The sequence below is a fragment of the Macrotis lagotis genome, chromosome 1 (assembly GCF_037893015.1).
Source record: "Macrotis lagotis isolate mMagLag1 chromosome 1, bilby.v1.9.chrom.fasta, whole genome shotgun sequence".
In the NCBI taxonomy this organism is placed as follows: Eukaryota; Metazoa; Chordata; class Mammalia; order Peramelemorphia; family Peramelidae; genus Macrotis; species Macrotis lagotis.
This window is the reverse complement of record NC_133658.1, coordinates 340,154,561-340,175,051: the sequence shown is the minus strand read 5'-3', so window position 1 is coordinate 340,175,051 and position 20,491 is coordinate 340,154,561. Positions and strand designations below refer to the sequence as shown.

At 36.9% G+C, this 20,491-nt stretch overlaps 1 pseudogene; it reads left to right on the top strand.

The window, feature by feature from the left end:
- Positions 1–539: 539 nt before the first annotated feature.
- Positions 540–19,859, top strand: LOC141497825 (cyclin-K pseudogene; annotated as a pseudogene).
- The last annotated feature ends 632 nt before the right edge of the window (positions 19,860–20,491 follow it).

Here is a 20,491-nt window from a genome sequence, read left to right as displayed (position 1 = left end):
GTAAAAGAATATTACTCTGCAGTGAAAAGTGATGGTCCTAAATACAGAGGAGGATGGAAAGATTCTATATGAATTACTGCATAGTAAAGTAAGGAGAAGATTCAGAAAAACAATATACACAGTGAATAGAAAAATGTAAATGGAAAGAACAACCAAAAGCAATTTCAAAATGTAGTAAATCTGGGAGGGGGACAGAGCCAGGACAGCAGAGTGGATGCAGGAATTCCCACAAGTTCTTCCACAGACCACTCCAGGCACCTCTAAATAATAGCTATAGCCAAATTATAGAGTGGCATAACCCACAGAAAGACTGAATGAAACCATTTTCCAGCTCAAAGCAGTTTGGAAGATCCACAAGAAACATTTGTCATGCCAGGGTTTGAAAGGGTCTCGGTACTGCTCAGGCCTTGCTGCAGCAACCACCTCCAACTATCCAGGAATAACCCATGGGGCACCTGGATCCATGGGGTTACCTGGGTTCCTGGAAGTGATAGTGGTTTCCAGATCTCTCCTTCCAGAGATTTCCAAGGACAACTTAGATGTTCTGCAGGAAAACTCTGCCACACTGGAGTGATTGCAGAGCCCAGATCATTGAGACAGGCCTCAGCCCAAACTTGGCCCCTGGGGACCAGGAACAGTGCAGGGAGCCATTCAGCAGTTGCTTTCAGAGTGTTCAGTTCATGGACAGTAAGGGGATCAGAGGAGATTGTAAAGGTCTCTCTACTATCAATCCATGAGGTAAAATTCTGCAGCTTTGCTGGTACTCAGATACAGTCTGCAGGAAAAGGAGCTTTACTTTTCTGGTGGAGCTGGGACCATTCTCATATCTCCAGGGCAGAGGGAAGTGCTTGCAGTCATTCACAAAGCAGAGCACAGACCAGAATGAAACAATTCAAATACCAGGGAACTACAGTCAGGATAACACAAGATTTAGTCGCTTCTTCATTAAGGGCTTGTAGGACTTGGAATATGATATTCTAGAAGGAAAAAGAGCTTAGGTTAAAACTTAGAATCATTGGGGCAGCTAGGTGGCATAGTGGATAAAGCACCGGCCTTGGAGTCAGGAATACCTGGGTTCAAATCCAGTCTCAGACACTTAATAATTGCCTAGCTGTGTGGCCTTGGGCAAGCCACTTAACCCCATTTGCCTTGCAAAAAAACTTAAAAAAAACTTAGAATCAACTACCCAACAAAACTGAACATTCTCTTTTAGGGGAAAAGATGGACATTCACTGAAATAGGGGACTTTCAAACTTCCCTGTTGAAACAACCAGAGCTGAACAGAAAGCTTGTATTCCTGCATAGGAAGATTATACTATGAACTCATTTGAACTTTCTCATTTATTAGGGCAGTTAGAAGGAGGATTTAAAGACAAGGCACAGGAGGAAACAATGTGAAGGTATAATATATTATAAAGATGGAGTTAAAGGGCAAGAAAGAAATGTACTGGGAGAAAGGCCAAGAAAATTCATGTTAAAAAAGCTTTTGCAATGGACTGGAAGGGGGAAATTTGAGGGGGGGAGAGAGTGAGCCTTCACTTTCATTAGCAGTAGAACAGAGAGAAAATAACATACACACTCAATATGGTTTAGAAATCTATCTTACACTAGAGGAAAATAGGAAGGTTGGATAGAATGAGGCAAATGCACTGAAGGAAGTGGTATTCCAAAGCAAAATCCGGGGGAAAGTTAAAAAAAGGAGAAAAATACAAATGGAGGGAAAAGAACATGTACTGCAATAAAGACTTAGCAATTATTACTTTTTTCCTTGGAGACTTTGGATACAGAAGCTTAGGCTTTGTCATCTTCTGAGTGTGTGTTTTGATCCTCAATGGGACCAAAGTAATTGTCCCTGGTCAGGTTCCTTTTTTTTCTGTTACTTATTTCATCAGGGTGTGCATTGGTTTTGGGGTGCTTTCTGAGCTTTGGAATGTTATTGGGACACCACCACAAGGACCTCTGTTCCTTCAAGGTCTTATGAGAGGCTCTAGACTGCTCTCCTGGACTCTGCTTTGATTGGTAGATGATCACAAGTACTCCTCTCTGTCCTGGAGCTGTGAGGAGGACCCCTGCTCCACTATGACAGTATGGGAGCCAGGCCTGTTACCAGGGTTGGAATATGGACAAAGAACTAGAGTCCTATCTCAGGGACAGAGGAGAGACCTTGACAGTCTGCCCCCACCTCCTTATCTTCCATGGATTAAGCCCTCTGGGATCAGCTGCTAGGTGGTTCCTTGCTGGGCACTTCAGTGGGCCTGCTTTCATTTCCTGGTATCTGTGGTATCTGGGCTGCACTGAAGGCTGTGTGTGGTTCACTGAAGGCCATGCTAGCTTCATGCTAGCAGAAATTTTCCAGCTGATCTTCTAAGTTGTGCTTTGTATTCCCTGGGTTGGCAGATCAGGAAACTGTTTCTGCTTCCAGTTATCTGCCTTCCCAGGGGCACAAGCACACCACAGGCAGTTCCCAGAAGGCTGGAATTCCTTCAGTCCCACATGGTGATTCTGGATGTTCTGCCACCCCTTCCAACCCTGTGGAACAGAATTTCCCCGTGATTTTCCAGATTACCTTAGGTTGGAGAATTGCCTCACTGGGTTTTCTTGTAGGTTCTGTCTCTCAAAAATTTAGTTAGAGTAATAATTTTAAGGTTTTTGGAATATTTTTGGAAGAGAGCTCCTGGGATAGTCTGTCCTCCTGCCACCATCTTGGCTCTGCCCCCAGTAATTATAACTTTGAATTTGGGTGGAGTGGACTCTCTTATAAAATGTAAGCAGATGGCAGAATGGATTAAAAAACAGAATCATGCTGCTTACAAGAAATGCATTTTCAATAGAGAGATACATACAGAATAAAGATAAAATACTGGAGCAGATTATCTTATGCTTCAGCTGAAGTGAAAAAGGCAGGGGTATCAATCCTTTATCTCAGACAAAGCAGTCTCAAAAATATATCTCATTAAAAGAGATAAGGAAGGAAGCTATATCCTCCTAAAAGTTTCCATAGACAATGAAGTAATTTTGTACTAAATATGTGTGTACCAAGCAGTATAGCATCGAAATTCTTATAGGAGAAACTGAATGAGTTACAGGAAGATATAAAAAAAAAAACTCCTTTTCTCAAAATTAGATAAGTCTAACCATAAAATAAACAAGAAGGAAATTAAGGAAGTAAATAGAATGTTAGAAAACTTAGATATGATAGACCTTTGGAGAAAATTGAATGGGAATAGAAAGGAAATTACATTTTTTTCTGCAGTACCTGTAATATACACAAAAATTGACCAGGTATTAGGACATAAAAACCTCATAATCAAATACAGAAAGGCAGAAATATTGAATACATCCTTTTCAGACCAAAACAGGGGCAATAATGGACAATGAAGATATAGATTCAAAACTAATTGGAAACTAAATGATCTCATTTTAAAGAATGAGTGGATCAAACAACAAATCACAGAAAGAATTAATGATTCCACCCAAGAAAATGACAATAACAAGACAACATACCAAAACTTACAGGTCCCAGTCAAAGAAATGATTAGGGGATATATTATATTTCTAAAAGTTTACATGAATAAAATAAAGGAATTAATGAACTTAGCATCCAACTAAAACATTAAAGAAAGAATAAATTTAAAATTCCATACCAAATTACTAGTATCAAAAGTGAAAAAGGTGAATTCACCATCAAAGAGTAGAAAATTAAAGTAGTAATTTGGAATTATTTTGTCCAACTGTGTGCTAATAAATTTAATAAGGTAGATGAAATAGATGAACATTATAAAAATATGAATTATCCCTGTGAAATGAAGAGGAAATTAAATATGTAAATAACCTTATCTCAGAAAAAGAAATCCAATAAACCATAAATGAATTCCCTAAGAAAAAAATCTCCAGGACCAGATGGATTCACAAGTGATGTCTTTGTTGTTGTTGTTGTTGTTTTTGCAAGGCAATGGGGTTACATGCTTTGCCCAAGGTCAGAAAGCTTGGTCATTAGGTCAGATGTGAACTCAAATCCTCCTGACTCAGGAGTCAGTGCTCTATCCACTCTGACATCTAGCCACGCCCACAAGTGATTTCAATCAAACATTCAAGGAACAATTAGCTAAAATTCTATGTAAACTATTTGGAAAAAATAGATGAAGCCAGAACTCTGCCTAATCCATTCTATTAAACCAATATTGTGCTGAAATCTAAAACAGAAAGAGTCAAAACAGAGAAAGAAAATTTTTGGTCAATTTGCCTAATGAATATGAATACAAAAATCTTAAATAAAATATTAGCAAAAAAGATTACAGCAAGTTATCACGAGGCTAATATACTATTATCAAATAGGATTTATTGCAGGAATGCAAGGTTAGTTCAATATTAGGAAAATTGCCAGCACAATTAACTATATCAATAACAAACCTAGCAGAAATCATATGATTATCTCAATAGATGCCTTTGACAAAATACAGTACCATCCCTACTAAAAACATGAAAGAGTGTAGGAATAAATGGATTATTCTTTAAAATGATAAGCATTATCTATTTAAAACCATCAACAAGCATTATATGCAATGGAAATAAACTAGAAGTATTCCCAATAAGATCGGGGGTGAAACAAGAATGCCCATCATCACCGCTACTATTCAATGTTGTTTTAGAAATGTTAGCAATGAGAAAAGAAAAAAAAAATAAATTGAAGGAATTAGAATTGGGAAGAAAAAAACAAGACTCTCACTCTTTGTAGATAACATGATGATATACCTAGAGAACCCTAAAAAAATCATCTAAAAGAAATAGCAACTTTAGTAAAATCAAAGGATATAAAATAAACACACATAAATCCTCAGCACTGCTTTGTAACACTAACAAGACATAGTAGCAAGAGTTAGAAAGATAAATCCCATTTAAAAAAAAAAAAACTTCAGATAACATGAAATACTTGGGATTCTACCTGCACAGGCAGACTCAAAAATCTCTACGAAAACAACTATAAAACACTTTTCACACAAATAAAATCAAATCTAAATAACAGGGCAAATAGCAACTGTTCATGGAGAGGCCAAACCAATGTAATAAAAATGTCAATTCTACCTAAATTAAGCTATTTATTTAGTGCCATATCAATCAACTTCCAAAAAATTACTTCTCTATTGTAGGAAAAAAAATTGTAACTAAATTCAAAGGGAAAAACAAAATGTCAAGAATATCAAGGGATTTATTGGAAAAATGCAAAAGAAGGCATCTTAGCCTTACTGGATCTAAAATTATATTATAAAGCATCAACCATCAAATCTATCTGGTACTAAGTCTGACTAATAAATAGAGTGGTGGATCAGTGAACCAGATTAGGTGCAAAAGAGACATCAGGAAATGATTATAGTAATATGCTGTTTGATAATCCCAAAAAGTTCAGCTACCAGGATAAGAACTCCCTCTTTGATTAAAATTGCTGGGACAACTGGAAGATAGTATGGCAGAAATTAAGATTAAGACCAACATCTCACACCCTATAACAACATAAAATCAAAATGAGTGCAAGATTTAGACATAAAAGACAATAATATGAGCAAATTAGGAGAACAAGGAATAGTTTACTTCTCAGATCTATGGAAAGTGGAGAAGTTTAGGACCAAGGAAGAGATAGAGAACATTATAAAAACTTTTTGATTACATTAAATTAAAAAGATTTTGCAAAAACAAAACCACTCTAAGATCAAAAGAAATGGAGTAAGTTCAGAAACAATTTCACTAGTGTTTCTGACAAAGGGTTTATTTCTATAATAGATAGAGAATTGAATCAAATTTATTTAAAAAAAAACCAGACCATTTCCCATTTGACAAATGGTCAAAGGATATGCAAAGGAAATTTTCAGATGAGAAAATCAAAGCTATCTATAGTTGTATGAAAAATTGTTTTAAATAATTACTGATTAGAAAAGTGAAAATTAAAGCATCTCTGAGGTACTACCTCACACCTCTCAGATTGACCAATATGACCGGAAAGAATAATGATCAATGTTAGAGGGCATGTGGGAAATCTGGGACACTACTGCATTATTGGTGTAGCTATGTACAGATCCATCCTTTCTGGAGAGCAATTTGGAATTATGCCCAAAGGAAAATCTTCATGTCATGGAACACTATTGTTGTATTGGAAACCAGGAGGGATGGGATTTCAAAGAAGCTTGGAAAAAAATTTCATGAATCCATGCTGAGTGAGATGAGCAGAATGAGAAGAATATTGTACACCTTAACTAGAAGATGGGGTAATGATCACCCTTGATGGAAATGCTTACTCTATCAGTGCAATGGGATCCATGATAGAGAATACCATCTGTATCCAGAGAAGAAACTATGGAATTTAAACAAAGACAAAAGATTATTATCTTCATTTTTTAAAAAAAAAGTTGTTTTATATATTACATAATTTTGTTATTTCTAATATTTTCTTTCTTTTTCTTATGGATATGGTTTTTTTTCTCAGCACATTCAATTTTGATCTAGGCATATCATGGAAACAAATGTAAAGACTATATCAGATTGCCTTCTGTTGGGGGGGGGTGAGGGAGAGGAGGGGGGGGAAATTGTATAATTCAAAACCTTGCAATAATGATTGGTAGGAAGGATTATTATTTATAATTGGATAACAAATAAAATATTTAATAATTAAAAAAGAATCCATGCTGCTAGAGAAACATGGAAAAAAATTACAAGATCTGATGTTGAGTAAAGGGAGCAGAACCGAGAGAACATTCTACACATTATAAACAACATTGCCAGTTGAGCGACCTGGCTGGATGCAGCTGCTATCAGCAGTTCAGAGAGCTAGGACAAATCTTTTAGATCAACATTGTTGTCCCCATCCAGAGGAAGAAAAAATTTAAAAATAACCTTTCAGAATCTGAAAAACATACATTCACTTTTTAAAATCTCTTAAGTACTTCTTTACCTTAATCTTACTTCCTCATACTGAAAATGACTAATCTGTAAACATGTTTAGCACAATGTGTATGTACAATATTCACCTGATTGTTCACTGCTGAGGGGAAGGAGTTGGGAAGGGAGGGTGGAAGGAAATTATGCAGCTTAAAAATATAAATATGCGTATGGATGAATATTGAACAAACTTTCTAATATGTATTTGGAAAAATAAAGTATCAATGGAAAAAACAATTCTAATTTCCACTAAACAGAAATGGCTAGCTCAAGATTAATAAGTTCTTGAGATCAAAAGGAAGAATTCCTGTTCAGCTATAAGATGTACAAGAGGACCTCAGAGGACCTCCTCAGCTCTAAATCTCTGAGATTCCAGGATTCTAAGGAGGTTTTATTAGAGGTCATTTTTTAAAATGAGGAAAGTAAGACTGTGGTACATTATCTCACATATCTTCTGTGAAGCTCAATTGAAATAAAGTGTTTTTTAAACTTTTGAGTTTGACATAAATATCTTAATATTATTATTAGATTAGCTTGAAGGTGGTACAGGGGATAGAATACTGGCCTTGGAGTTAGGAGGATGGGAGTTCAAAGCCAGCCTCAGATGTTTGATACTTACTAGCTAAGTGACCTTGGGCAAGTTACTTAACCTTGATTGACTTACATCCAGGCTCATCTCTAGTTGTCCTGATTCATATATGACCACTTGACCTAGATGGCTCTGGAGGAGAGAGTCTGGTGACATAACATAGCATCACCTCCCTGATGTCATGGTATTTTTCGAGAATGAAGAAAAACTATCAAACTTAAGATGAAGAACTAGATGATGCCCTCTGAATTTCAGATGTCAAGAATTAGTTTTCTGATTGTTGATTTGTGCTGTGAATTGGAATAACCCAGAGGGTAGTTTTTAAAATTTGTGCAGCATTTGAGCTGAATTTCCTAAATCCACAAATATAAACTGTCTTCAGGAAAAGTTTGAAGTTTAGAAACCCTGAGTTTTTACCCTTAAAACATCTCATAGGAAAGGAAAACATTAAGATTTTTTAAAATTTTTTTTAAATTTATTTTTATTAAAGATATTATTTGAGTTTTACATTATTTCCCCCAATCTTGCTTCCCTCTACCCCCCGCCCACAGAAAGCACTCTGTCTTTACTTTGTTTCCATGTTGTACCTTGTTCCAAATTGGGTGTGATGAGAGAGAAATCATATCCTTAAAGAAGAGACAAGAAGTCTAAGAGGTAACAAGATCAGATAATAAGATATCTGTTTTTTGGTAAATTAAAAGGAATAGTCCTTGAACTTTGTTCAAACTCCACAGCTCATTATCTGGATACAGATGGCACTCTCCTTTGCAGACAGCCCAAAATTGTTCCTGATCGTTGCACTGATGGAATGAGTGAGTCCTTCAAGGTTGATCATCACTCCCATGTTGCTGTTAGGGTGTACAGTGTTTTTCTGGTTCTGCTCATCTCACTCAGCATCAGTTCATGCAAATCCCTCCAGGTTTCACTGAAATCCTGTCCCTCCTGGTTTCTAATAGAACAATAGTGTTCCATGACATACATATACCACAGTTTGCTAAGCCAATCCCCAATTGAAGGACATTTACTGGATTTCCAATTCTTTGCCACCACAAACAGGGCTGCTATAAATATTTTTGTACAAGTAATGTTTTTACCCTTTTTCCTCATCTCTTCAGATCTATACGACCCAGTAGTGGTATTGCTGGGTCAAAGGGTATGCACATTTTTGTTGCCCTTTGGGCATAGTTCCAAATAGCTCTCCAGAAGGGTTGGATGAGTTCACAGCTCCACCAGCAGTGTAATAGTGTCCCAGATTTCCCACATCCCTTCAAACAATGATCATTATCCTTCCTGGTCATACTGGCCAATCTGAGAGGTGTGAGGTGGTACCTCAAAGAAGCTTTAATTTGCATTTCTCTAATAATTAATGATTTAGAACATTTTTTCATATGGCTATGGATTACTTTGACCTCCTCATCTGTAAATTGCCTTTGCATATCCTTTGACCATTTTTCAATTGGGGAAATGGCTTTTTGTTTTAAAAATATGTCTCAGTTCTCTGTATATTTTAGAAATGAGTCCTTTGTCAGAATCATTAGTTGTAAAGATTGTTTCCCAATTTACTACATTTCTTTTGATCTTGGTTACATTGGTTTTATCTATGCAAAAGCTTTTTAATTTAATGTAATCGAAATCAACTAATTGGTTTTTGCTGATATTCTCCAACTCTTCCTTAGTCATAAACTGTTCCCCTTTCCATAAATCTGACAGGTAGACTAGTCCTTGATCTTCTAATTTGCTTATAGTATTGTTTTTTATGTCTATGTCCTGTAACCATTTGGATCTTATCTTGGTAAAGGGTGTGAGGTGTTGGTCTAATCTAAGTTTCTTCCATACTAACTTCCAATTTTCCCAGCAATTTTTATCAAAGAGGTAGTTTTTATCCCAATGGCCAGACTCTTTGGGATTATCAAACAGCAGATTACTGTAATCATTTCCTGCTTTTAGACCTAGTCCATTCCACTGGTCCACCACTTTATTTCTTAGGCAATACCAAACAGTTTTCATGAGTGATGCTTTATAATATAATTTTAGATCAGGTAGGGCTAAGCCACCTTCTTTTGCACTTTTTTTCATTAAGCTCCTGGCAATTCTTGACTTTTTATTTCTCCATATGAATTTACTTACAATTTTTTCTAACTCGTTAAAGTAATTTTTTGGAATTTTGATTGGTAGGACACTAAACAGATAGGTTAGTTTTGGTAGAATTGTCATTTGTATTATATTAGCTCTACCTATCCATGAGCAGTTGATATTTGCCCAGTTATTTAAATCTAATTTAATTTGTGTGAGAAGTGTTTTATAATTGTTTTCAAAAAGATTCTGAGTCTTTGTTGGCAAATAGACACCCAAATATTTTATATTGTCTGAGGTTACTTTGAATGGGATTTCTCTTTCTAGCTCTTCCTGCTGTTTCTTGCTAGACATATATAGAAAAGTTGAGGATTTATGAGGGTTTATTTTATAACCTGCAACTTTGTTAAAATTGGTAATTGTTTTCAGTAGTTTTTTAGATGATTTCTTGGGATTTTCTAGGTAAAGCATCATGTCATCTGCAAAGAGTGAGAGTTTTGTCTCTTCCTTCACAATTCTAATTCCTTTAATTTCTTTTTCTTCTCTAATTGATGATGCTAACATTTCTAATACAATATTGAATAGTAGTGGTGATAATGGGCACCCTGGTTTCACCCCTGATTTTATTGGGAATGCCTCTAGCCTCTCCCCATTGAGTATAATGCTTGTTGATGGTTTCAGATAGATAATGCTAATTATTTTAAGGAACAGTCTATTTATTCCCACACTCTCTAGTGATTTTAATAGGAATGGATGCTGTATTTTGTCTAAAACTTTTTCAGCTTCTATTGATATGATCATATGATTTCTGATAGGTTTGCTGTTGATATAATTGAGTATACTAACAGTTTTCCTAATATTGAACCAACCCTGCCTTCCTCGAATAAATCCTACTTGATCATAATGTATTATCCTAGTGATGACTTGTTGTAATCGTTTTGCTAAGATTTTATTTAGGATTTTTGCATCTATCTTCATCAGGGAGATAGGTCTATAATTTTCTTTCTCTGTTTTAACTCTTCTGGTTTAGGTAGCAGTACCATATTGGTTTCATAGATAGAGTTAGGCAGAGTTCCATCTTTCCCTGTTTTTCCAAAAAGTTCATCTAGGATTGGAACCAATTGTTCCTTATATGTTTGGTAGAATTCACTTGTGAATCCATCAGGCCCTGGAGATTTTTTTTTTTAGGCAGTTCAGTAATGGCTTGTTGAATTTCTTTTTCTGAGATAGGGTTGTTTAGGTATTTAATCTCTTCTTCATTTAACCTGGGCAACTTATATTTTTGTAAATATTCATCCATTTCACTTAGATTATCATATTTATTGGCATAGAGTTGGGCAAAATAATTTCGAATTATTACTTTAATTTCCTCCTCATTGGTGGTGAGTTCACCTTTTTCATTTATGATGCTAGCTATTTGGTTTTCTTCTTTCTTTTTTTAATCAAATTGACCAGAGGTATCAATTTTATTGTTTTTTTCATAATATCAACTTTTGGTTTTATTTATTAATTCAATGGTTTTTTGCTTTCAATTTTATTAATTTCTCCTTTAATTTTTAGAATTTCTAATTTGGTACTTAATTGGGGATTTTTGATTTGTTCTTTCTCTAATTTTTTTAGTTGCATGTTTAGTTCATTAATTTCCTCTTTCTCCAATTTATTCATATAAACATTTAGAGCTATAATATATCCCCTGAGAGTTGCTTTAAATGAATCCCATAGGTTTTGGTATGTTGTTTCATTATTGTCATTATCTATGATAAAACGGTTAATTCTTTCTATAATTTGTTTTTTGGTCCACTCATTTTTTTAAAATGAGGTTATTCGGTTTCCAATTTGTTCTGGGTCTATATCTCCTTGGCCCAGTATTGCATATGACTTTTATTGCACTGTGATCTGAGAAAGATGTATTCACTATTAATGCCTTTCTTCAGTTGATCATTAGGTTTTTATGTCCTAGTACAAGGTCAATTTTTGTTTAAGTTCAATGTACTGCAGAGAAAAAGGTATATTCCTTGCTATCCCCATTCAGTTTCCTCCATAAATCTACCATATCTAATTTTTCTAACAATCTATTTACCTCCCTAATTTCTTTCTTGTTTGTTTTATGATTCGATTTATCTAGATCTGAAAGAGGGAGGTTGAGGTCTCCCACTAGTAGAATTTTGCTATCTATGTCTTCCTGTAATTCTTTAAGCTTCTCCTCTAAGAATTTGGATGCTGTCCCACTGGGTGCATATATATTCAATATTGAAATGACTTTATTATCTATGGTACCATTTAGGAGGATATAGTTTCCTACCTTATCTCTTTTAATGCTATCTATTTTTGCTTCTGCTTTGTCTGAGATAAGGATTACTACCCCTGCTTTTTTTTACTTCAGCTGAAGCAAAATATATTTTGCTTCATCCTTTTACCTTTAGTCTATATGTGTCTCTCTGCTTCAAATGAGTTTCTTGTAACCAGCATATTGTAGGATTCTGGTTTTTAATCCACTCTGCTATTTGCTTACGTTTTAAGGGAGAGTTCATCCCATTCGCATTTAAGGTTATGATTACTAATTCTTTATTGCCCTCCATGCTATCTTCCCTCTGTTTGTATTTTCCCCCTCCCCCTTTATCCATATTCCCATCTTTTGTTTCTGAAAACCACCCCATTCAGTGTGTTTTCCCTCCTATATCACACCCTCCCCTTTCTTTCCCCTTTCCCTTTTTCCCTTTTCCTTTCCCTTCCTTTTATTATTTCCCCTTATTTTCCCTACTCCCCTTCCCTTTCTCTGTCCCCCCTCCCCTTTTCCCCTTTTAATGCTTGAAAGGTTAGATGTTATATAAGTTAACTGAGTATGTGTGGGTTGACTTTAAGCCAAGTCTGATGAGAAGAAGATTCAAGTGTTTCTCCTCTGCTCCCTTCTTCCCCACTATTACCATAGGTTTTTTGTACCTCTTAGTGTAATGTAATTTACCCCATTCAATCCCCTCCCTCCTCCCATCTCTTTCCTGTCCCTCTTTTTAGGGCAGTAGTGTTTTTTTTAGATCATTCTAAGTCATAGAACATTCTGAGTGTCTGACCCTTCCAGTTCTGTATATTCTATAGAGTCTAAATTCCTGAGAGTTATTAGAGTCTTTCTCCCAAATGGGGTTAAAGCCAGTTATATCCCATTAGATAGTAGACTCATGGATAGGTCATGATTGTCCATCATTTCTGGCAAGGTGTAGTCTCTCTGTTAGAGTTACATTTATTGCATTTTTTTCTTTTACTGCCCCCCCCTTTTTTTTACCTTTTCATGTGTCTCTTGAACCTCCTGTTTGTTGTCCAAATTTTCTGTTTAGCTCTGGTCTTTTCATCAGAAATTTTTGGAATTCTTCCATTTTGTTAAGTGTCCATCTTTTTCCCTGGAAGAGTATGCTCAGCTTTTCCAGAAAGTAGAATCTTGGCTGCATTCCAAGCTCCCATGCTCTTCAAAATATCTCGTTCCAGGCCCTTTGATCCCTTAATGTTGATGCAGCCAGGTCCTGTGTGATCCTTACTGTGGCTCCTTGATATTTAAATTGTTTCTTTCTGGCTGCTTGCAGTATTTCCTCTTTTATCTGATAGTTCTGCAGTTTGGCCACAACAGTCCTTGGTGTTTTCATTGTAGGATCTTTTTATGGTGGGGATCAATGTACTCTTTCAATAACTACTTTGCCCCGTGATTCCATGCTATCAGAGCAGTTTTCTGTCACTAGATCCTGTAATATTAAGTCCAGGCTTTTTTTCTCTTCAATATTTTCAGGAAGTGCTATAATTTTCAGGTTGCCCCTCCTCGATCTATTCTCAAGGTCAGTGGTTTTGTTGATGAGGTATTTTACATTTGCTTCTATTTTTTTATTTTTTGATTTTGTTTAACTGACTCTTGCTGTCTCATGAAGTCATTAGTTTCTGTAGACTCCATTCTTTTTTTGGGGGGGGGAGTTTTCTTCATTAACCTTTTGCAACTCCTTTTCCAATTGGTCAATTCTACTTGTGAAAGAGCTTTTCATTTGACCAATTGAAGTATTGAGAGAATTAATTTCTTTTTGCATTTGCTCATTTGAGGATCTGAGAGAATTGTTCTCATTTTGTAATTATCCAATTGATGATCTGAGAGATTTATTCTCCTTTTGTGTTTGTCCAATTGTACTTTCTAAGGTTTTGTTTTCTTGTTGCAAGGTATTAATTGTCTCTCCCAAATTTTTAAGCTCCTTCCTTATTTCTTCGAGGAAGTCTTTCTGTTCTGGAGACCAAATTGTTTTCTCTTCAGAGGTTCCAGGTCTCTCTGAGTTGGGGTCTTTCCCTTCCAGGAATTTTTCTGTGAATCCACCTTTCCGCTGACCCTTCTTCATTATGCTAAGACCTTGAGCTGGGGGGGGGGGGCTGGTTTACCTGGGCTTGGCATCACTAAAGGCTTTACTGAGTGCAGTTTCTCTTGCTGGCCAGTAGGAGGTGCTGGTTGCCCTCTCTGGAGTGTCTGTGGCTTGGGTTGAGAGGCCTTCTCCCTTTGCAGGAAGGGAGGAGTTGGAACTATTGAATTCTTTTGCCTTCAATCAATGTCAGGCTTTACCCTGGCCTGAGGTCATTCCTCAGCTGGGTTGGTTCTTGGGCTCACACACCTGGGCCTGAGGCAGAAGTAGTTTGCAATTGTTTGTTTTGGAGGAGGTGTCAATGCAATGGAGGCGTGGGCTCAGAGTTTCTCAGACTGAAGGAGCCCAGCAATGGTGTCAGCAGCTCTCCTGCACCAGACATCTCCCCGCAGCCCCTTCCCCAAGCTCCAGGGGGACAGCACCAACACCAGCGCCTCTGCTTCCCTGTGGACCCAAGCCCCTTTTGTCCAGCCCCACCACTGATCCAGCACGTCCCGCTCTCCCGCCCTCAGACTCCAGGTTCCAATTCAGCTCTTACTCTGGCTGATCCGGGGCTAATACTCACCCGCCCGAATTCTACCAAAGCTGCAGCAGGAGACAAATCCTGAGGTAGATGCTCTTTCTCCTGGCTTTTCTCTCTGGGTTCCTTGAGTCGGACTTGCTCTAAGAGGTTTGTTTCATGTGATAGATGGGGAAGAGATCAGGAGACTCTAGAACTGTGCCTGTCTTCTCTCTGCCATCTTGGCCAGAAACATTAAGATTTTATAAAAGTATATACATAAGGTGTCCCACCCAAAAAAGAGAGACTGAGTTAATTATAGTCTTTATTTTTATTCCCAGAGCTTAGTAAACCTGTTTAATTCAGTTTCCTCAATTGTACTATGGAGATAATAATAGTTCCAGCTTTTGAGAATTGTTTGAAGGATCAAATAAGATAATAATCGCAAAGTGCTGGTACATACTAGATGTTATAGAAATGTTAATACTCAATCAATGACCATTTATTTGTCATCTATTATACAAACAGAATGTATTAGGAGGTATTAAAAGAGAACTAGTATCTCTGTTGTGAGACCTTGCAAGCCCTTTTAAGGGCCACAAATTCATACCTTTGGTGTCCTCCTGACACATAACTCTCACCTGTGGCTTAAAAAAACTGTAGCACATACAGAGGCCACAGCCAGGTAAAACTGTCTTGATATATGGGTTAAATCAATTGAGGATAATTGACAGGCCTCAAACCCATCAGTGAGTTAGGGGTATGTCTCCCCCAAGCTCATGAAGACTTCCTCCAATAGAATGAGCAGATGAGAATAACCAATGATCACAAAGGTGACTAAAGTAGATCCTGTGGTAGCTTAGAGCTTTGTCAGGCAACGAAGATATCAAAGTCATCCGCTGCATCACAGACCATTTCCAGTTGTCTTGACTTGATCTGCCATTAGATTTTAAAGACTTCAGAGGAGAGACTTAGGACTTTGTGCAACTCTATTTTATTTAAATCTAATTCATACAAAAATCAAGACATTACCCTATGAAGTCATTGTTCTTAGAAAATGATGGCCAGGAAACATCTTTTTTGCCCACCCTTTTAATTGATGCTTTACTTTTCCAAATACATGTTATGAAAGCCTTTTCCAATATTCATCCAAATAGGGGGGTGGCTAGGTGGCATAGTGGATAAAGAACCGGCCCTGGAGTCAGGAGTACCTGAGTTCAAATCTGGTCTCTGACACTTAATAATTACCTAGCTGTGTGGCCTTGGGCAAGCCACTTAACCCCATTTGCCTTGCAAAAACCTAAAAAAAAATATTCATCCAAATTACTATGCATATTTCTAAGTTACAAAATTTCCTTCTATCCTCCCTTCCCATCCTGCTCCCCTCAAACCATTAGGTTAAGCATGTGTTAAGTATGTTTACAGGTTAGACAATTTTGGTATGAGGAATTAGGATTAAGGGAAAGAGATACATGAGACATTTTTTTTAAAAAAGTGAATGTAGTGTTCCTCAGATTCTGAAGCATTTTTGCTTTTTGCTTTGTTTTGATTTTCTTCCCCTGGATGGGGATAACATTGTGCATAACTGTTTTAATATATTTTTCCTAGCTCTCTGAACTGCTGAGAGGAGCTGCTTCCATTAAGGTTGATCATCTCTCAATGTTGTTGTTAATGTGTATAATGTTCTCATAGTTCTGCTCCTTTCATTTAGCATCAGATTCTATAATTCCTTCCATGCTTCTCTAAAGGCCTACCATTAATAGTTTCTTATAAAACAATAGTGTTCCATAATATTCATTTACCATAACTTGTTTAACCATTCCTCAATTGATAGGCATCCCCTCTATTTCCACTTCTTTGCCACCACAAAAAGAACTGCTATTAAGATTTTGGAACATGTAGGACTTTTTCCCTTTTATGATTTTTTTTCTGGGTATAGACCTAGAATTGGAATTGCTGGGTGAAAGGGTATGAACAACTTTATTGCTCTTTGGTCCTAGTTGCATATAGCTCTCCAGAATGGTTGCATCGGTTCACAACTCCACCAGCAGTGCATTAATGTCCCAATCCTACTAGAATCTCTCCAATATTGATCATTTTTTTCCTTTTTGTCATCTGAGCCAATCTGATAGGTGAGAGGTGATACCAAAGAATTGTTTTAATTTGCACTTCTATTATCAATAATGATTTGGAGCATTTTTTCATATGACTATATATATATATATATATATATATATATGATATACATATATATTATATTCATTTGAAAACTGTTTACTCATTATCATTTGACCATTTATCAATTGGGGAATGACTTGCAACCTTATAAATTTGATGCAGTTCTTTATACATTTTAAAAATGAGATCTTTATCAGAACTCCTATTTGACTGTTGCTCAGCTTTCTGCTTTACTTCTAAATATTAATTTCTGTCATAATTAAAATGATAGACTTTCTATACCTGAATATTTATATGAGAAAATTAATGGTATTATCTAAAGAATATTTTTGTGGATTTTCTAATTTCTTGGTTCTACTAACAAATGGAAATTCCCCTGCATCACCATGACACCATATTTTTTAGGCCTGGAGTACATTGAAAAGACTTCTGGACTTGGGGTTAGAAAACTTGACTTTTGACCCCAGCATTGCTAGTTATCAAGTGAGTGAGTCTGAAAAACCCTTCTGATCTTATCTGATTTCCAATTGAAATAAACTCAAAATAGTGGTAATAATGCTTACCTCTCACAAGATTGTTGGAAAGAATGTACTTTATAAACTTTATAGGTTTATAAAGGGCTATAGAAGACATAAAGTTATTACTAATAATGTCTATGAGGTTTTTTGGGATAGAGAAATAAGATATGTTATATACAAGGAAAAATGAATTTTTCTTAGTAAAAAGAATTACCATCTCTTGTGTATTATAAATTTCTAAGGATAGAAGCTGAGAAAAAGGAGCTCAAGTAGATTATCAGATGATGTCTATCTCAACTATTTTCATATTCATTCCTTCCAATAAGGATTATGGGGGGTGAGAAACGATGTTCCAAGAGCAAAATTAACCATTTTAGGAAATGCTCACCACATATACTGGGTAAAAGATCAACATTACTTAATCCTGGGCACATATTGAAGTGTCTGAGTGTGTATAGCTTTCTTTCAAGGTCAGAAAAAAATTATCTGAGCATTCAAGTCTTGGTAAAGATATGAAACCACACAGTAAAGGAGATTTATTATATTCCATGCTTCTAATTGAGCCAAAAACATCTTTGCTTGAGGAAATTTTATAATTCCACATATGGCCTTAGTGTAGCTGCTGTGAAAATAGCAGCAAAACAAATTAACTGGACCTTACAACTCCGTAACCAAAGTTGGGTTCCTTTCTAGAAAGAATCAAAACAGGTTCTTTGATTCTCTCTCCCCTTACTTTCTCCTTTCCCTGCACCCCCATGGGGAGTTCCTCTTCCACATAACCTACATTGTTTTTTATGGCCTGGTTCTAATCTAAGAGGGTTCTCAGAAAATATTCTTAAATTCAGATACTACACTGATTTCCCCTGAGAATCTTAGAATTTCACTTAGAATTTAATTTGTTTTGTTCCCACTCATAACCTTCCCTGATAACCTCAGATAATAGCTGATTATTGGGTCTTTATGGATGTAAGAAATTGCATTAGTTTTTTGCAAGCAATTAAGTTTTCTAACTCACTCCATTGATAATCGATCTATTTATATCAAATATATATATATAAAATCTCTTTTCCTCTATAGTGAATTCCTCCATCTCCCAGAAACCTATATGGTCTTTCATTCTTTCATCATCACTTTGTGGTTTGTGGGTCCCTATAAGGAAAATGTATTTTGGACTCCTATATGTGTCTACTCCTTCTATAGGATCAACTTATTCTTAATAACTCATACTAACAGTGGAAAGTTTGTCTAGTTTTAGATCTACATATATATGACTTTTCCAACTGTAGGCTATATAGATATTGCTTTCTCTCAGAGAAAAAAGTTTAGTGGAACTTCTCTTGTGCCTTCTAGAAGGCTATGCTATTGCTAATGTCTTGAGTGATACCTTTCCTCTTTTTCTTGGAAGGAGTCAAGTTTGATTTGCAAGTTGAACTTCCCTACCAATTCCTCCTCAAATATGCCAAACAACTCAAGGGTGATAAAAATAAAATTCAAAAATTGGTTCAAATGTCATGGACATTTGTAAATGACAGCTTGTGTACTACATTATAGCTTCAGTGGGAACCTGAGATCATAGCAGTAGCAGTCATGTACTTGGCAGGCTCTTTATGAAAATTTGAAATACAGGAATGGACATCAAAACCAATGTACAGAAGATGGTGGGAACAGTTTGTTCAAGATGGACCTGTTGATGTACTAGAAGACATTTGCCACCAGATCCTGGATCTCTATTCACAAGGGAAACAGCAGATGCCTCAGCATACTCCTCATCAATTGCAGCAACCACCATCTCTTCAGTCAACACCTCAAGTGCCCTCAGTACAACAGTCACAGCAGTCTCAAAGTTCTGAACAGTCATAACCACAGCAGAAAGAGTCCCAGCAGACAGCACAACAACAGCAACAGCAGCAAGCACAACAGTCTAAAAAACCATCTCCTCAACCTAGCCCTCCCAGGCAGGTTAAATGATCAGTGGTTGTTTCTCCTAAGGAAGACAGCACGATAGCAGAACCACCACCATCTAAAATCCCCCAAATTGAGACCACACACCCACCAATACTACCTGTACATCCACCTCCAGAACGTAAGCCAACCTTCACAGCTGCAGTTTCAGTAGAAGAGGGTGAGCAGACCGGCACAGTGGAGGCTGGAGATCTACCAAAAGTCCAGATTCCTCCTCCCAGTCATCCTGCCCCTGTACATCAGCCACCTCCTCCTCCTCACCACCCCACCACCACCACCTTCTAGCTACATTACTGGAATGTCAACTACAAATTCTTATATGTCAGGAGAGGGTTATCAAAGTCTGCAATCCATGATGAAGACAGAAGGACCAGCCTAAGGGGCTCTGCCTCCAGCATATGGACCACCCACTCACTTGCCATACCATCCTCATGTATATCCTCCTAGTCCTCCACCACCTGCCCCACCTCCCCCAGCATCATTTCCAGCTCCCCAACATTCCCTCACCAACCCCTGGCTATCCTCCCCCACCAACATATAACCCCAACTTTCCACCTCCATGATTGCCTCCAACTCATGCTGTTCCTCCCCATCCTCCTCCAGGTCTTGGGATGCCACCTGCCAGTTCCCCTCCTCCAGCTGTACCCCCAGGTGGGCAACCTCCAGTGCCGCTTCCCATCCCCCTACCTGGCATGCCTCTGGGAGGATTGGGATGTGCAGCTTGGATGAGATAACATGATGCCTCTTCTCCCCCTCACCCCGCCTTTTTTAAAATCCCAAACCAAATTTTTTTGTTCCTTTTTTTTAAACACCTTTGAAGTATAGTTTAAATGGCAAAATAGTTGAACAGCAGAGTACCTTGTATAATGCTACACAGCTACAGTACAGAAAGGGAATGGAATGGTGAACTTGAATTTTAATGGGTCTTTTACAGTATGGCTTCTTGTATAGCTATTGCAAAACCAATTATAATCTAACTTTATACACTTAATTTAAAATCAGTTGTTACTGTGCTGGATTACTTTATACTAGTAAACACGTTAACCAGCCATATTGGCTCAATAATTATCTGTAAGGAGTAAATTTCCTTTAAAAAAATCAGTACCTACTTTTACTGAAAAATAAATTATAAATAATCCAGTATCATCTAAAGTCAAAACTCTTTTTTTTCCATTGGTAATACTCTCCAGTGATACATGATGCTGTTGTCAGTTTCTATATTTAACTGGTATTATCAGTCCTTTAATTTTAAAATTCTTTTGGACAGGTTGGCCTTGGCTGAATTTGGAGTTGTTTTTTTTGGTTTCTTGATGGGGGGGGAGACAAGGGAATGGAAACTAGACCTTGAAAAGTAATGTATGTTTAC